We start from the raw sequence: 18,113 nt of genomic DNA on the forward strand, positions 1-18,113 counted from the left end.
CAAAAGAAGGAGCCTATTGTCTGAGGTGTTATGTCAACATAATTTACTGGAGGACTTACACCTTACACTCTCACCCTCACCTTGACAATAACCAAGATACAGAACTATGTATCGGCCCTCTGTAGCTACCATTGTTTCCTGTCCTGTTTGGAAATGCCCGGCACAGTGCTGGGACATAGTAGGTGTTTGATTAAAACTCGTCGATACTGAATCTAATGTGTCATACGGCCCTCATTAACACTCTTCTTGTGTTGAATGTCCATTCTGAAAGATCAAATTTCATTGCTCATTCAAAGAAATTTTCACATACTGAAAATCTTCTGAGAATTTAATATGTCCAAAGGGCATGAAACCGATAGACTTGAACATAGACCTTATCTGTGTTATGGAAAGGAGAGCTACAAACTGGACCATACCATCACTCCTATGCATCAACCTCACACGAAGAACTCCTCCCCTGGTCATTCTGAATGACCAGGAAACAATGCAGCTGTCGTCCCTTCTTAGAGCCCAGAGGTCACAGTCCCTGACCATGCAGTACTCAGTGACGACTGAGGATCTACTGTGCTGACAGCCCCAAATAGAGGAGGCAACACCGATATTTACAGCAGCACTATTTACAATAGCCAAGACACGGAAACAACTCAAGTGCCCACCAACAGACCATTGGTTTAAGAAAATGTGGTGTGTGTGTGTGTGTGTGTGTGTGTGTGTGTGTGTGTGTGTGTGTATATATATATATATATGATATATTCATACAACAGAATATTACTCAGCCATAAAAAAGAATGAAATATGCCATTTGCAGCAACATGGATGGACCTAAAGGTTAGCATACTAATATGTGATATAAGTCAGACAGAGAAAGACAAATATCAGATGATATCACTTATATGTATATCACTTACATTTCTCACTTAACTGTTCTTTTCCCAAGAAATGCCCATGCCTTTCATTTAGTTTAAAATGTTGGGTTTTTAAACATATACCTTGTTTTTATTTTGAGGTTTAGTTGTCTTGGTTAGTTGTATTTTAATTAGGTGGCTTCTCTTATATTGATGATTTATGAAATGTCCATTCCTGTTTATACTATTGCCTTCTTTTTTACTGGCATATACAGATTTTATTATTTTGAGTTTTGAGACTGATAATTAACATCATAACTAGATCTTCATAGAAAATTCCATGATAAATATCAAGATCTTGATCTTGATGTAAACAGAAGGGAGTGATCCCCCCAAATCCATCAAAACATCATAGATTTTGTAGAGTGAAGTATGAGAAAACTATTCGAATCTTGATAAATAAAGCACCAAGATGCCACTGCACTGCAGCCAAGATTCATCTGCAGTGCACCGCGGGCACCGCGGGCCGAGCTGACATTAGATGACCTTTCTGACTGGCCATCTACAGCCCATAAGCATTCCTCAAGGTGTCAAATGAAGATTAATAAAAATCACTGAGAAAACAAGAAACAAAACTGACTACCACTTCGCAGTGCTTGCTAGCCTAAATAAATAAGACAATGACACAGGACAATTTTGTTGGTTGTGGATCAGTGTGGGTAAGTGGCACTGAAACTGTAGTTCTCATGAATGTGTGGGCTGAGACGGGAATATGAACAAACCACCATCAGCGTTTGACAGGGTCGGGTAGTGGGGTCTGGCTTACAAACTCACGCCTTACCTCCAGTACTAGCACTATGTACTTCTACCCTGTTTCTGCAGTTTAGATTTTGATGGGTTTTAGAAAAAGACCACAGAAGATCCCCTCCCCAGGAGACATGAGAAGAGAGGATGGTGGCTCTGGGGACACTTCACAATTTTAACCTGGAGTCCTGACCAGCCCTCCATGCTTCACCAACCCTTTTTTGTTTTTTCCATTTTCCTCCTTTTGCTTTCCTGCTTATCTTCCTGATCCACTTATTTTATACCCTACTCTTGGGCTCCCTGTCCTTCCCTCCGTTTTGACTAACTGTTTCCTGAGCACCTACTATGTGCCAAACAGAATTACATTCTGGGGCACAGAAAGGTACAAAAGACAAGATCTCTGCCCTCAAGGAGGCATAGTCAAGGGTAAATGTTATCTCCTTTAATCCTCACAAAACCCTGGGAAGCATTTATTATTTTCCCATTCATGAAGGAAGAAACTGGAAGTCAGAAAGGTTAGGGGATGTGCCCAAAGTAACACAGCCAGGGCGAGGCCCCCATGAGGCTGATCCAAGGGTCAGCTCCTGTGCTTCTCCACCAGCTCTCAGCCTCCTGGATTCCCCTCCTTACTGCACCCTCATTCTTCACTTAGTACGTCCCCAGTTCTTCTATTCTAACTTCTAACAATTTCCCTTCTCTGTTCCCTTTGGAGAAGGCAGACAATTATTTTTAATTGACAAAAGTCCATTGGTTTTCAACCCAGTTTTTAAAAGCCCTGTGAAAAGAACAAGACTCGATGTTGGTCCAGCCTTCCACAGATGATCATGAAAACCAGACTTCAAAGGGACTTGGAGAAAATTTTATTGATTCCTTACAGAACTCCTGTCTAGTTCTCCTTTGGCCTGTCTGATCTTTTTGAGGTTTATGGGTATGAGGATTGGACCCTGATTCATAATTCAGTGCCTTCAGGTAGTTTCCCCAACCATTATTAAGAACTGAAATATGTTTCCCAAAGCAGAGCTGGCATATAATAGGCCAGGAAAAGAAGCCAGGCAAAGAAAGGAAGGAGGGAGGGAAGGGGGGAGAGAGAGAGAGAGAGAGAGAGAGAGAGAGAGAGAGAGAGGGAGGGAGGGGGAGAGAGGGAGAGAGGGAGAGAGGGAGAGAGGGGGGGAGAGAGAGAGAGAGAGAGAGAAAGGAGGGAGGGAGACAGGAAGGAAGGGAAGAGGAAAAAAGAAAGAAGGAAAGAAAGTCTACCTTCCAAGTAGAAAGAAGAATAGAATGCCTTCATTCGTATATTGTGAAAGTTTGCTGTTAAACAACCACAAGGTATCATTATTAAAATAACTTTCTAGAAGAAAGCAAAGGGAAACAAAAGGAAGACCATGAATTCTTTGACACCAAATTAAAGAAGCAAATAAATAGATATAAATAATAAAGTAAAATAAGATCAAGCTACCATTCCAGAGGAAGAAGATGAGAAACAAATAAATCTCTTCAAACCAAACTGTAGGAAAACAGTCTTGTTGGAAACAAACACGCCTACAACAGAATTGATCACTTAGGACAAGAGAAAAGAGCAGAAACCAGTAAATCAAACAAAGTATGAAACTGAAGTGTAGGGTTAACCTAACACCGCAGATTAATGAGGCCCTGGCAAGAGAGTGTAACTTTTTCATATCGCCAACACCCAATGGGGGAGGATGTGAATATCAATCAAAACACGATAACAAGGGAAAGGAATCAATCACCTGTTTCTCAGTATTAAATAAAGGTAGCTCACAGAAAGGGCTGGTGCCTGCCTACCACCTTCCTCAGTAAGAAAACAAGAAGGCATTAATAAGAGTTCATCTGTGAAAACTTTCTGTCAACAGTCACAAACCACACTATAAACAAGACTTTCTACCAGGATGGGAGTCTAGAGGTGTATTAAAAACAAACAACAAAGCTTTACCTCTCATTCAATCTGCAACTAAATAATGTCATAAATGGGATGCTTTTAATAGCAGACTGCAAAGTTTTCCCCTAATGCATAGTTTTTTAAAAATCATTACTTTTCTGGCAAGCACTCTAATCTGATTACATATCTTTTAATTTACTTCTATCTGGACTTGTAATTACATATATGAACAAATGCAAATCAATTCATTTCATAGCCATAATTAAACTATTTAAGACTTCAAATTTTTTAATAATTTTGGTTCTGAAATATATATTTGGTTAATAGAATTTGCAGCAAATTATATACAGAGAGAAAGAAAGTACTTTATCTCCATCAAACAATAGAATTACATCCATCTGTTATTTTTTAAATGGTGACAGCAAAATCAATTCTAAGGGCATGAAAAGAAAATGAGATTCTGAATTTCTCACCATACCTTCTAGTTCCCCTTGACACACTAATTAGTCTCCCACCCTCTTCTCTTATGCCTTACAGCATGTTTGCCTGGAGGAAAAATGAAACTGGCAAAACAGAAGAGAAGCAGTGGCTAAGGAAAAGGACAAGAGAGAAGTGACAATTCCTTTGAATGGAGCCATTAGCTACACGCTGTTTTCAGGGCTCCGGGCCTCAATATTCTAACACTTCCAGTTGTTTTCAGAAATTCCTATGGAGAGTTACAGACTGTACAAAGCTCCATCCTGGATAGTTTGCTATTTGTACAATTAAGAATGGCATGCCCTTTCTGTATCATTTTTCAAGATTATTATTGCTCTTCTCTGAGACTCAAGAGAAGAGGCATAATGAATACTGTCTCGTTACTACCATCATCCATCCTGTCATGAAGTTCAGAAGAAAATCCTTTCAAAGTTTTGAATATCAAATGACAGCAAAAATCTCTGATAGCTTTGAAAAGCAATTATGTACACAGTTTGTGATCGAATTTGATATTTTAAAACTTATATATGCTTTTCAATAAGGGGAACTATTTGAGCACATATTTTTCGGGGATCCTTGATACAGAACAAAATTAGAATTGAGATTTCACTAAAAATTACCCAACCCTGGAAAGCATGTGACTGAATCCAGTGTCATCAACATCTTGGCAAGGTACTAACACATAAGAAATGTCTCTGCCATTGTAGTGTTTCAGGCACATTTCTACCCTACCGTAACTTTTTATTCAAATGTCCTGTTATATGCCTGAGGAAAAATAAAGCATATTTAAAAGGAAAAACAAAACAAAAAAACAGACAAGGAAATGTCTTTCAGCTCTTTACTTTTATCTTTAGCTATATCTTCCCAAATTGATATGAGCTAATTGATTATGTTTTTCACTACAGCGTGGTCTAGGGTTATTTATGCCTATTAGAATTCTGAAAAGTTACAAATGGAATTAGCATCATCTAAGATATGATTTTAAAATTTAGAGTAAAATAGCAAATTGACATTTGGGGACAATGCTCGGGGAAAATCATCCAGTTGCTGTGGAAATGAGTATAGATGCAGACCTTAAATTTCTCTGTATTCAAAGGCTAATTGTGACTTGAGGTGAATCTTACACACATACACACACACACACACACACACACACCACTGAACTTGAGGAGACAAAGCACCAGGCTTTACCAAAAGCAAGTAATTTCCTGGCAGTAGTCCCTTACCTATTGTTACATTCAAAGATGGTTCCTACTAGTTGGCAAGGTTGGATCTTAGCATCCAATTCATTTCCTTAGGGAACACCTGCCTGGGGATAGATCTGTCCACTTCATGGGCTTCTCCTGGGGTCTCCCCTCTATGGCTTGGTACCTTCTAATATTTGAGTGAATTCGGTGGTTCCAGGGCAAGCAGAGGAAACACCAAGAAAAGACTTAAACTTCTACAAAGACAGCTGATCGTGCAGCTCTCCTTGTCAGCTTCTGATATTAACGGGCACTTCGTCTCTCTCTGCACCTCTGATTTCTGTCCACAAAATCTGAGGAGCATTCTTTCCCTATCAGAATGATGAGTACTTAAAATAAATTTCTGTCATATCTTAGAAACTGTTTGCTAAAATTAATGTCAGTAATAGATATTCAGCAGTTCAGTGAAGGCACCTGAGGCATATGAGCCCTTCAGGTAAAGGGCCCATAAAAGTGTCTTTCAAAGATGCATACATAGGGCTTCCCTGGTGGCGCAGTGGTTGGGAGTCCGCCTGCCGATGCAGGGAACGCGGGTTCGTGCCCCGATCTGGGAGGATCCCACATGCCGCGGAGTGGCTGGGCCCGTGAGCCATGGCCGCTGAGCCTGCGTGTCCGGAGCCTGTGCTCCGCAATGGGAGAGGCCACAACAGTGAGAGGCCTGTGTACAGCAAAAAAAAAAAAAAAAAAAAAAAAGATGCATACATAGAGAATAGACTTGAGGACAAGGCTAGGGGGAAGGGTAAGCTGGGACGAAGTGAGAGAGTGGCATGGATATATATACACTACCAAATGTAAAATAGCTAGCTAGTGGGAAGGAGCCACATAGCACAGGGAGATCAGCTCGGTGCTTTGTGACCACCTAGAGGAGTGGGATAGGGAGGGTGGAAGAGAGACACAAGAGGGAGGAGATATGGGGATATATGTATATGTATAGCTGATTCACTTGGTTATAAAGCAGAAACTAACATACCATGGTAAAGCAATTATACTCCAATACAGATGTTAAAAAAAAAAGTGTCTTTCAAATGTCCACATGGACTAATTACTATAAATGTGTGGATTTTATTCTGACTTGGAGTATATAACAGCTATTTGTAGTGACCAGGGGCTCTGGTGTTTAGTGTAAATTACTTCTCTAGAACAAAAGAATTTGGGTTTCGTCTTAACCAGCAAAATCAATCCACAAGTGCTACCTTCTTGATAGCTGAAACACCCCGGCTTTCCAAAATGGTAGAAGTAGAAAATCCAATATCCAAATATTTTGATTTAGTTTTATTCTGCTTTTATTCAGTCCTTTCCTCTTTTGAGTCTTTATTAGCCTTTAGTTCCTGTTCTGCCTATCTCTGTCAAGAGAAGAGATAAACAACTAGAATAAAAATTGCTACTAGACTATATATTCAATTTTAACTCAGTATTTTCTTTCTTCATTTACTGACCAGGACTGTCAGAGCAAAAGATGGATTAGGATCTTTGTTTTGAGGTTATTTTGTCAAGTGGATGGAGATTTACTTTTTTCTAATTGTCCTTATGACTTGGAAAGCTGTACAGTGAGCAAGAGGTACAGGTTTCAAAGGGAACCATATTTTAATATCCCATTTCTTATTTAATACTAGTTCAGAATATTTCAGATCAAAGGAACAGAATTGATCCAAAGTGCTTTAAGAAAGAAAGAAAATAAAAAAAGATTTGGTCAGAAAAAAATTTTGGTCCCAAGCCAGGTTGTCCAGAGGTTCACCATGTCATCTGAACTTCTGCATTCTTTTTCTGCAATTTTCTCCCCTTGGCTCCCCCAGGTAGCTATAGCAGTTATTAAAGAAAAAAATTATCCTGACACTTGCTACAACAGTAAGGCAGACATAGGACTATTGCAATAGGCTATTGTTATAATAGGGACTATAACAATGGGGTTCTGCAGTAGGGTAGAGAGATTGAGCTCAACTCTGAATACAACAAGGAAAACTAAGGGCTGATAGCCAAGAAGCAAGGTGAGGGGGTCAGTGGATGGAAAATTACTAAGAGGAAACATCAGCGGAAAAGGGGATTCTGCCTAAACCTACCTGAGAGGATTCTTGCTTAAGGCAGACCAGGGTGATCACATATCACCTGCGGGATGGTGACAAATGAGAAATTTTGTTAGATATTGAGGGTGATCAAATAGTGAGGGTGAGGGAGTCTCTCTTGATAACCTGAATTAGCAGGATTCTTGCTAAAACTGGGTCTTGAGGAGATGTTCAAGACAGGGTCTAGTTGGGCTCAGAGGAGTCTGTCTAGAGTCTGGTCAAGAAAAGAGTCTTTGTCCCAGTTCCAAACTCCCTGTCCTCAAGGGACACCCTGTCAGGGAAGAGAAGGGGCCCAAGTCCCAGCCTTCCCTGCGATGGTCCAGGGCACACTGACTGGACCATCCCAGGGCAAGTACTGCCCCCAGAAAATGAGGACACTCAAGTTAACTGAAAGCAATCAGAGCCCACCTCAAGAACTGGAGTGGGGCCGTTGTCACTCAAACTACACAGGGGATAGGTAAAGAAATTCAGGTAGTATTACAAGAAAGGAAAAGAAAAGATGCTGCTGGTCAGTAAAAAACAGAAGTACTTGGCATCTCTCTGAGCACTGATGGCCTCGTAGCTCTCCATAGGACAGTCAGTAGGACAGTCAGTGGTTAAACACCTCTGCATATAAAGTCCCTAACACAGCATTTGGGTTATTTCACAGACACATAAAAATATTCAACTCCTTTCTATGCTCCTCCGGCAACTCATAAATAATTGTGCATTTTTTAGAACTTTGGTCAAACTTAAACATACTGCCTATAATTTATGGAGCACAGGTTTCTCTGACCCCCAAATGTCCCCAAACTGGTATATTAGCATAGTATTAACTGACTGCACTAAGGGACAATGTAAGGCAGCGCACATTCATTCCTTAGGTCTTCCTGACAACCAAATTCCCCTTTTCTCTGTAGCAGTCATGAATGCCTGAAGATGATCATGCTAGGCATGAAACATACCCAAAGGCCGCCCCTCCACAATAGGACCCTGTCGCTTCTGCTTTCCTCAGTCACCTTTCACAAGTCTGCATTGCCCCTAGTCACAGAAAGCTTTACTCCTAGAAACTCCCCTAAAGGCTCATAAGCACTAAGGGAATATTGGAAACATAATGGAGGTCATTGCATACTTTTAGCTGCAGCTTGTGACATTGTGAGAAACCCAATACCTGTATTTTGCAGATGGACTCGTTAGTATACAGTGGAGTACCTTAATCTGTTTGCAGTTCACTGGGTTTCCTACCCGTCAGGATTGGTGTCTTTCAACAATTCGGATAAATTTTCATGCACTATCCCTTAGCTATTGCCTCTTCCATTTTGTTTCTATTACTTATCTCTGAAATTATATATAAGGTATACATTATATATGTATATGTACATATATATATCTTACCACTCCTATAATCCATAAGCACATATTATATATATATATCACTCTTATCCTCCATAAGCATAGTAGTTATTCTGCTTTTCATAATTTGCTTCATTTTGTCTTTGTGGATCTATATTCTCTATTTTTTCAGTTTTTACTTTTTTGTAAATGAATGAGCAGGGCTCTGTTCCAATAAACCTTTATTTACAAAAACAGGCAATGGGGTTTTGGAACTGGATAGAGGTTGCACAACACTGCATATGCATTAAATACCACTGAATTATTCACTTTAAAATGGTTCGTTTTGTGACATGTGAATTTCACTTCAATAAATTCTTTTTAAAAAGCAAATAGGCAGTTGTTGGGATCTGGCTCACAAGCAGTAGTTTTCTGACACGTGACCAAGATCAACCTTTAATTCTTTGCTTCAACTCATTTCAGGCAACCCTAATTTGCAGTTATGTAACATCTACCTGCATACTTATGACAAGTCACTCACTACCCCACAAGGTAATATTTTTTCACTTATGGACAGACCCTGATCCTACCTGGAGGGTTTTTTCATATACAAAATCTCCCTCCCTATGCCTTCTATCCACAGAGAGTTTACTTATGATTGTCTGCGTCACTAAAGGGACTCCATGCCAGGTTGATTTAAAGGATGAGTTCACTCTAACTGGAGAAATACTGAAGGGGGACATGCTTATATGCTAAAGCACCAGGCAAAGAGAAACTGAATCCCTTAGTTAAATATACTCGACAGGATGGACTGACTTCTCACATACACACACATCCATCATCAGCAGATTTTTATTAGATGGAAGATACCTAGGGTTGGCTCAGAGGAAAGTGGTGACAATCTGGCAAGCACTCCTCCACCGAGCAGAGGAGGCACCCCTGGCTGTGGAGATGGGTACTTATGATATTGAGGGTCAGGGTCTCCTGCTTAACTTTGCCCACCCGGGAAGCTCTTCCCCTTGCCACTCAGTATCACCAGTGCTGGCATGAAAGGGTCTGCAGTGAGCTAGTTCAACTTGGCTAGCAGTTCTTCCAGTTCTGGCCGAGCTTTGAACCTTCCTTTGAAGTCTTCTTCAGTGTGCTCCCTCACTGACAGTTTGACTCCTTCAGGAAGATTGCTTTGGATTATTTCCAGGAAAATCTCTGCAAATGTAGCGCTCCAACCGCTGATCTGAACCACTCGCCCATGGGTGGTAAGAACTGAGTCCAGGAGCCTTTTGCTGCCTTGGACCTGCAACTGCAATGCCTCCACGGTTTTGGTAGGCATCGCATAACTTTCCTCGACTTCAATGGAGAGGTGGTAGCAGAGGTTGTGAACATACTGGGCATAACTCTCTTCCAGGGCCATATCATATGCAGTCAGGTGAATGTTTCAAACCCCATATTCATAATCTGTCCCCAAATTAATGGGTCTCACTTCCACTTTTCCCCTCTTCTTCCTGGGCTGGACAGGAAGCAAAAGAGAAAGAAACTCTTGTGCTTTAACTAGGTGCTTGTATCTTCCAATGCCATGTGGGGGTTGTGACCTGTAGTGCCCACTGATGCTCAGCTGAATGCCACCTGCAGAACAGAGGGGATTCTCTCCTGGGGTTCTGAACCTCAAGAGGGAAAAGGCTCGCTTAAAAATGGTGTCATCCCTCAGACACAGCGCCTTTCCCAGAGCTCCATTCAGCCTTTGCTGCTGCGCGGCCTGTAATTGTGCCAGCGGAAAATCGGCCCAAGATGCCGCGACCGCTGGGCGTCCAAAAACACTCTATTTTTTCAGTTTTATCTTCCAGTTCACAGAGTTTCTTTCTCTTCAGCTCTATCTAACATGACATTTAATCCGTCCATAGGATTTTTAATTTTTTTTGTACATTTTAAATTTCTAAAAGTTCTATTTGATTCTTTTTCCTATTTGTTAGGGAGGTTTTTTTAATAGTCTTGTCTGCTCAAATTTTCAAACTTATTTTGAATTGATTTAGACATATTCCATTTCATATTCAATTGATGATAATCCCAAAGTCCCTGTGGGTCTGTTCTAGTGTCTCTTGTCCCACCTGTTCTCATGGGACTGACTTCACATGCTTTGTGATTTTTGACTATCGGCAGCTCACTTGCCTTGGAATTTTTTTCTGTAAAAACGCTTCAAGGGCTGGGTTGAAGTGAAGTTTCTCCGAAGGTAAATTATATTTGCTTGCGTCCCTAGCTTGGGATCACTTCCAAACAAGGAACACTTTAAACATGCTGCTTGAGGTTTTTCAGACCACATAGATAGAATCAATCCAGCCCACACATATTCACAAGGGCTGAATTTAGTTACACAGTCTCAGATGAGATTAGTTTTTTTCCTCTACCCCACATCATGGTAAGCATAGTTAAGTTTCTTTGCTTTCCCCTTCTTCACAATGAGGTTTCTTTCTTACTTCCCTTATACTAAGAATGTAAAGGATATACTTCTCCAGGGTTCCAGCTTTATTCATAAGTCTCTTGTTAGGTTCTCTGCTTTATCCAGTTCTGAGGACTTGTATCCATCTCCTTTGCCCCCCAACCTTCCCATGTAACTTTGGTTTTGCCTCTGCATATTCCTTCCTTTTTATCAGTGTGTTTTAAAAGGTTTTCAAAGTACATTTTATCCCAAATTTTAATTGTTTCAATCACAAGAGTCATTTACGGTATCTAATTTACTACGTTGATAGAAATAGACATCCCTGGGAATAAAAAGTTTTAGACTTATTTTGATTCTGTTTTTGTTTTGTTTAATTTCTTAATTTCTGTTATTCAGTTTGGAATAATATAATTCATGAATGTCCTACTCTGGTTTCATTTATGTTGGGTAATGTTTTATAAACTGATGCTTGATAAATAATCGCATACAAAGTTAAATGTAGCTAACTTGTCTAGGATCCCAGTGACTACCTTTTAGACAACTGGGGAAAACTGTGTCACTGATTCTCCATCAATCACAGTGTACGACTAGGGCTAAAATAGATTCTATGCATGTCACTTGTTTGTCAACCACAAATCATGTACAAATTGCTATAGCACTGACTGGCACAAAATAATCTGGGGTAGAGTAATGCACAGCAACAGAAAGTCAAACAATGTTGAGTAGAAAATCAACTATCAATAAATAGTGAGCCTACTTACTTTGGTTTACATTATGTCCTTATATCTTTGGGCATTTATTTTTTATCATTATTTGTGAAATCACACAAATAAATAATCATTCAGTTTCACAGGTTTTCTTAATCAATGATCAGTTTGAACTTCAAATTTTTAAGTCTAAAATTTTTCTCATTCTATTCCTAAATATTATTGGTTAAGTAGTTTGCTATTTTTTGTCAGAACTGTTCTTTTTTAACTCATTCTTTAAAGCTAACCTCACTTTGCTCAATTGCTGACAATTGTTAAAAGCTTTCTTTCAAATGTACATGATAAACTAAAATCAAGAAAGATGTTACTCTTTTGACATGAGAGAAAATTAACACTCTCTGGATAGAGAGAGTGTTCCTTGTATGTCTGCTCATAATTTTTGGATGCATCAGTAATCCTAGAAACATATGAACTATTTTGAATAGTCATGAAAATAAAACTCTGGTCTTGTTGACCACCGATTTTATCATCTACACAAGCCACTGTCAACATTCTAATATTTGCTCTCCACAAGCTTTATTTTGCCTTAAGAAAATCAGTTACCAAATGACACTGGACATCTGGATTTCTTTTAGAAATCAAGCACTAGCTTATATAAATTGACCACAGGTTTCCCACACTGAACTTCAAAACATCAAATAATTTAAAAAAGAAAATAAGCCTATTTATTGCGTGTTATAGGCAAAAAAAGAGAAAAATGTGGAAGTGACACCAATCACCAAACTCTTATTCATATACTCTTGGTCCAAGACATTTTGTTCTCAAGGTTTCTTCTACAAATGGCATGTAACCTTTAGCAGATTTGATGCTGGTGGCTCCTACCGAATCATACTTTGGTAACCGTTGGACCATTTTACTCAGGGATTTTTGCTCTTAGAGCAAACAAGATATGCCACTCAGTTGCCCCATACCTGAGTTAACTATTCATCAGAAACAGGCATGGTCCTGGGTTGTATATCTTACCTAAGCTGTTGAAAAGTTTATTTCTCACGGATTTATTTTTTTTCTAAAACACATTCAGAGAATTTGAGTTTTATTAATCATTGATTGAACTGATTTATCATACTTAAGAAAAATCAAAATATTCTTCCAGTTTGTATTATTGACCAGTAAATACTACATTTGATTTATTGTAGTTTTAAACCAAAACACATTCGAAATCTAATCCTAAATGAGGCTGGATTTTGTGACTTTTTCTATAATCTTTATATTCTGTGGAATTCTCCCCTACCAGGTAAGAAAATCACAAACAGAATTAAGAAATCTATTCAGAAGTGAAAAGGGCAGGCAAGAAATCAAGAATGACTTGGAGATTTGGGGCTCAAATGACAAAGAGATTTTTGGGAGCCATTAATAGAAATAAGGAAATCAAGAGAAGAAAGTGAGTCTAGTGAGAGGTGGAAGAGGAGAAATCAATTTTTTTACATATTGATTTTGAGTTAAAAATGCAAAAGTGAAAGGAATCAGAGATATAAATGTAAAAAATGAAACAAGGATTGTAAATAGCGCAGGTAATTCAAAATGTAGGAGCAACCTAAAATATTAATAAATGTGACAACATAACTGTGAAAACTTTTGAATGACAAGAAACATCAGCAAAGTCTGAAGACAAGTGACAAACTGGATATAACATTTTGGCAACTGATAAATAAAAGGCTAATATTCTTAATGCACGAAGGACTCCTAAAAACTGAGAATTTAAAAACCACATACAGCAACACAGGAAAACTTAGCAAAAAAACGAATGAGCAGTTCACAGAAAAATTAATTCAACCGGACTTTAAACATGGGAAACAATGATTAGTCTCACTCACATTAAGAGAGATACAAATTTTAGCTCACTAAGAAACCACTTCGCACCCATCAAGTAGGCAAAATCCATAGTCTCTTTTGATAAGGCTGTGGGGAAACAAGTACTGTAACGCATTGTTGGTGGGACTGATAAATTATATTACTCACATGGAGAAAATCTGACAAAACACAACCAAATTACATGTATATTTATTTTCCATTGATCTAGCAATCCCACTTCTGGGAGTCTATCTCAAAGATACAGTGGGAAAAAATGATACATATGTTTATATATATCATATGTAGTACGAGAGAGAGACTGAAACAGGAAGAAGCTACATTTTAGACTCCATCAGTACACAGGGCTGATGACGATCCTATGACTGAAAAGATAACAAAACGATGGCTAACTTGAGAAGGGACAAAAGAAAGGATGGATATCAATATTAAAACGGGGCAAATCTCAGCGTCTCCTGAGGCTGGGTCTCTGGGAGGAACTGTTCTAACTCAGCAAAAAAAAAAAAAAAAAAAAAAATTCATTTTTCCTCTATTTGCAACCAAGAAATAGGCAGCTTCTCAGGCACAGATGCCTGGGTATTGAGAAAATGAAACTAGTTGCATTTGACATGACAAGAAAGGCTGTATCATTGGCATAGAATCCCCTTAACAGAGTGTTTCTCTCTGATGAGCAGATACAGAGGCTACAAAATCTGCGAGAAGAGAAAGGGTTGATGGTTCTAAGATATCTTGATGAGATGATAATATCCTGCACTGAGAAAACACCATTTCACATTATTCTCTACTATGAGGTCTACAATTAATACCCACTATGCACCCTAATTCTGAGTCTTAAAAACAGTCTTCAAAAACATTGAATTCAATGTTTTTCTTCCAATTGTTGAAGGATTTTGGCTTTGGGTACCCCTGGGTATAGGTACTAGAGATATGGAACTGTGGAAGGAATTTTTAAAAATATTTTCTCCTTGACTCATCTAGGTTCTTTCAGAGGCAGGCAGCATTTCTCCCAACACATTCCAGTTTTACAATGTCCTTTGTCCAACCTACCAGGAATAAAATTCAGGCTTCTTATTGCTGAAACCTATAAGAAAAATTAATTCCCAGCATATCGTCATGTATAATACATCTGAGAAAGCAAGTTACTCATGGCCTCAGTGAAATTTTTACTGCCACACCGTTAGTGCCTACAAATGAGGAGAACATATGTATCAACAATTGGAGAAATCTCATATGGGATGACATCATCTGCATACGAGCTGAAGTGTATACTCCTATAAAATAAAACCAAATATTTCTCTGGCAGCAATCTGGCTCATTAAGAATTCTAAATCATGTACCCTGAAAACCTGAAACAAAATTCTAAAAAGTTGGCATATACAGGTGAGCTTCATCAGTTCCCAGGTTTACTCACATCCCTTGTGACACAATATGGTGATGTTTTGATATGCTACAAGGGAGCACGAGTGCCCCTAAAATGTGATTCTTTTCTATACTTTAGGATGTGTTTGGTGGATTAAGTTTAGGGATATTTGGTCAGCCAGCAAAGGCGAAGAAAATCCTACTGATAAAATGTGTCTCAGTAGGTGATAATAATGAACTCAATCAGACGACTGTTCCAGGGTAGATATTAGACAGGACAAGTTGGTATAATAGAGTGAAATGTTTGAATGTTACCAGTCTTCCTAAGTGTTGATCATACACCAAATCTTTGGGTACCACCAGCCAGGTAAAAAAAGGATACCCTCAGCTCATACGAGTTCCTCGATTAAAATTCAGTTAATTGATCCAGACCATCACTCAACCAACAAGCAACCTGAGATGTTTGTGCTCCCCTGGAGAGGTGGCTAAAGCATATGGGAACACTCAGTTACTCAAAGACCTGAGTGCATGTCCTGGCTCTGTCACATAGTAGCTAAATGACCTTGAGCAAGTTAGTGAACTTCTCCTACACCCTTTCCTCCTGCTATAAAATGGGAAAAATAATAACTATCTCACAAGATGAGATTAGTGAATATATGTAAACATTTTCCTCTATTTTAAACTGGCTCTTGAACATCAGACCTGGAGAGTCCTTGTTTTTCCCCCAAGACGTTGACATATTTCTGTTCCATTTTATTTCTATTGATTAGCTAATTAACTTGGAAATAGTTTTCTTAACTGCATTTCATATTTTATTAACTCTGCTTGCTTCTGACATTTGCTTAAAAGTTGGTTCTAACTTCTAAAAGGGCCATATTCTTTCTTAGCTTTTTACATATTTAAAAATTAATTTTAAAGCATCTTTATGATGGTTTTTCATGCCTCTTTTAGAGTATTGGGAATTTAATTAGATCTGTATAGGGCTTAAGCCCAAGCAATGGAAACTAATGGTAGGAATTCAATAGGCTGATGAGTGAATGATTTGAGAACAGGTGGACTTTTCTAGTGACCACACAGTAATTTTATCAAAGTTATAACTGAAAATGCCTCTGAGTATGAAAGGCATGGATACTGAGGTAGCATCTCAAAAGGAAGTTCTCCACAAGGAAGCACTCTAGTGCTGTCAGTAGAACTCTCTGTGGTGATGGATATTCTACGTCTGTACTATCCAATACTACAGCCACTAGTCACATCAGGACTATTGAGCACTTGGAATATGGCTAGTGTTACTGAGGAACTGAATTTTTTACTTAATTTTAATTTTAAAATAAATTGGATGAGATTTTATATACTTCCTTAAAACCAGAACCCCTCCAACCTTCACTAGTTGTCTTTTTCTGTCTCCTGTGTTTATTGTCAGCAAGTCCTACTGATACTTTTTTTCTGATATATATCTGGTAGTCATCTTTCATTTCCTTTTTCTACCTTGTTTAAGGACCTCCTCAATCCATGTCAGTGAAACCCCACAGCTTCCAATCTTCTTGCTTCTAGGCTCTCCCCTCTCCAATTCACTTGCCAGAGTATCTTGATAAATTACCAAATTCATTATTGCTTAAAATCCTTCTTTGCCAATAGTATGAAAATTCATGTTCTTAGCCTGGTCTTCAAGACTATAGTATGATCCAACCTTAAGGTCTCTAAATACATCTTGGCTTCAGAGTTCACTTCCAAACAGGTGACTCATTTATCTCTCAAAAGATGTCATGTCTGGTATCCTCTTATCGCCTGTTCATTCTGTTCCTATATAACCTTCCCCCTGTCCTATCTATTCACATATTGCTGTATTCCAGGATCCTCTGCGACAGTGGCTTTTAAACTATTGGTTTTACTATAACCTATAAAAAGAAATTATTTAACATGGTTCTACAGCATACACACTGATATTTTCTATTCTGTTGTACTTTTCTATTCTATTTCTTTTTTATGCTTATCTTAAACCACTAAATTGACTTCATGATGATACTATGTCATGGGCTGAATTCTGTTCCCTAAAATTTATATGTTGAAGTTCTAACCCTCATTACCTCAGAATGTGACTGTATTTGGAAACAGGGTTTTTAATGAGGTAACTAAGGTATGATCAGATCATATGGTGGGCCCTAATCCAATGTGACTGTTGTTCTTATAGGAAGAGGAGATTAATACACAGACCCATATAAAGGGAAGACCATGTGAAGACACCAAGGGTAGATGGTCATCTATAAGCCAAGAAGAAAGGCTTCAGGAGAAAGCAAACTGCTGACACCTTGACGTTGGACTTCTAGCTTCCAGAACTATGAGAAAATAAATTCTGTTCTTTAAGTTTGCTAGGGTGGCAGCACTGGCAAATTAATACAATGCTTTAATGGGCTGAGAGTCACAATTCAAAAAACACTGCTCTATGAGCCTTTCCTCAATTCCCACAGCACATTTTAATCATCTTGTCGTGTAGAACGTACTTTCTCTACCATCACTTAGGCATGAAATTACATACTACTCTTTAGCTTTGTGCGTATGCCTTGCCTCCCTGCCTTTATTTTAAGATCCTAATAGTACAATATAATCTTGTTTTGTTTTCTGCAAAAAGAAACAAGCACATAGTTATTAAATATATTTTTGTTCAGTGAATGAGATTGTTCTTTTTCTTAAGGCAACTGAGCAAAATCTAACCACTAAAACTCTCATCCCTCTTTAAAATCATTCTTTCATACCTGTCTTCCAACATCTCAATCTAAGTCAAGGATAGCAACATGCTGTCAAACACAGCCTTACAGTCCTTCTCAGCACTGCTCCAAGCAGCTATTTCCAGTCCATCCATGCTGCCATCTTTGGTCTAAATCAAGAAACCAACATCAGAGCTAGAATTAATGCAGTGGAGATGCAAATACATTCTACATTCTCTTGTCCATAAAAATTATTTTACTTATTAATTTATTTAAAATGAAACTACCTAGTACCATTCTGCCCCCTTCAGTTTCAGCTCCTCCACAGTCAAACGTTCCAAAAGATTCTATATCCACCCTGTCTCCACTTTCTCATCTGCCATTCTCTCATCTACCCACACTAATATGGC

At 38.6% G+C, this 18,113-nt stretch overlaps 1 pseudogene; it reads right to left on the bottom strand.

Moving 5' to 3' along the window:
- Positions 1 to 9,704: 9,704 nt before the first annotated feature.
- LOC136131827 (large ribosomal subunit protein mL48 pseudogene) lies at positions 9,705 to 17,858 on the bottom strand (annotated as a pseudogene).
- Between the last annotated feature and the right edge of the window lie 255 nt (positions 17,859 to 18,113).

This window comes from Phocoena phocoena, chromosome 12 (genome assembly GCF_963924675.1).
Source record: "Phocoena phocoena chromosome 12, mPhoPho1.1, whole genome shotgun sequence".
Classification (NCBI taxonomy): domain Eukaryota; kingdom Metazoa; phylum Chordata; class Mammalia; order Artiodactyla; family Phocoenidae; genus Phocoena; species Phocoena phocoena.